The sequence below is a fragment of the Magnolia sinica genome, chromosome 11, assembly GCF_029962835.1.
Source record: "Magnolia sinica isolate HGM2019 chromosome 11, MsV1, whole genome shotgun sequence".
Taxonomy (NCBI): Eukaryota; Viridiplantae; Streptophyta; class Magnoliopsida; order Magnoliales; family Magnoliaceae; genus Magnolia; species Magnolia sinica.
The window spans coordinates 20394030-20395669 of record NC_080583.1 but is presented as its reverse complement, the minus strand read 5'-3'; the positions used below and the strand labels follow the sequence as shown (position 1 = coordinate 20395669).

Sequence of the window (1640 nt, the reverse complement as noted above, 5' to 3'; positions counted from 1 at the left end):
AAAATAAATGGACGGTGTGAATTTCTTTGATAAGTCAGATTATGGGACCACCAATCATCACCCATGCGTAAGAGTTTCTAGAAATTTCTTTTGCGTAAACAGAGTGGGTTTCCGACTTTGTTACAACAACTACTCCCACCGACTACTATTACTTATAAAAGGTGACGAGAGAGAAAGAGAAGGCATTCAATTTTCCAGTGACGTGGGCAGAGGCAGAGAAAGAGTAGACTAATATTTATTTAGTTCTTTTTTTCTGTTTTTTTTAGTATTTCTTTTAAGATGTTGAGCCTAATCATATTGGGCTAAACCTCTTAACTAGGGCTAAGAGGTGAAGCTTGTAACATAATTGGGACGTTTGCTTGGCTTTGATTCATGTTTTGTTGAACTCTTATGGATTCTAGTTATTTATGAAGGTATATTTTTAGTTATTAATGGTTTGTTGTGACTCAAATTACAATGGATCTGCGATAGCTTTAAATATGTTTTTTTCACTATTGAGATTGTGAAATTAGTAAGACATGTTGTTCACCATCGTCCCATGGGCATGGTAGGGAATCCTTTCTGACTTTCACAATTCTCTCATGATTGGCTATGAGATTGGTAAATTGTTGTTGTTTGCCATAGTCTCTTGGGCATGGTTAGGTGACAGAATCACTTCCAAATCTTCACCACTCTTATCTATTGATGATTAGATCCATGAGAAGTTCAAAGATCTAACAAATCTCTTTTTATCAACTGGATAGGATAGGTCTCTGATTCCAGTTGTATCCCTGAATCAATATAGGGTAGCTTCCCAATTGTTACAAGTGGATCCTTGGCACCCTAGTTCCCACCTTTATTTTCACAAGTTTTAGAATAATACTTCACCATTATTCCCTCATATTCACTTGATTTAGATTTCATCTTAGTCTAGTTCTAGTTCTAGCTAGTTTCAGATTACATATAGGTTTCAGTCCCTTGAGATTCGACCTCGGTCTCATCGAGTTTATTACTACATCACAACCCTATACTTGGGGAGTGAACACCTAACGTGTCTGAGGACACGGTCAGGCTGAAACTCATTCCCTTTTCTTTGAAAGAGAAAGCTACGACGTGGTTACATTCACTACGTCCCCGATCTATTGACACATGGAATGACATGACAAGGGAGTTCATAAAGAAATTTTTTTCATATCACAAAACAAACACCCTTAGAAAGTCAATTATGAACTTCGCCCAAAATGAGGATGAAACATTCTTCCAATGTTGGGAGCGATTTAAGGACCTTGTCAGCTCATGCTCACAACACAGATTTGAAACGTGGCACATTACACACTTTTTCTATGATGGACTGACATCTTCCACGCGCCAATTGGTCGAGACAATGTGCAATGGAGAATTTATAAATAAAAATGTCGATGATATGTGGGATTACTTGGATAGACTTGCTGAAAACACATAAACATGGGACACATACCCAAAATCAAATACCATTTCTAAGCCCACTCAATCAAAGGAAATGGGCAGAGTATACCTTCTAAAAGAGGATGATGATCTCAATTTTAAAGTGGCTAATCTCATAAAGAAATTCGAGGCCATGGAATCAAGGAAGGACAAGGGTAAGGAAGTTGTTTGCAGTATTTTTGGTTGTAACAGTCACA

General features: G+C 37.4%; 1 non-coding gene across 1 annotated transcript; it reads right to left on the bottom strand.

Moving 5' to 3' along the window:
• Window positions 1-1186: 1186 nt before the first annotated feature.
• Window positions 1187-1293, bottom strand: LOC131219787 (small nucleolar RNA R71). The gene has a single exon (XR_009158431.1). It is a non-coding gene; the product is annotated as a small nucleolar RNA R71 (small nucleolar RNA).
• Between the last annotated feature and the right edge of the window lie 347 nt (window positions 1294-1640).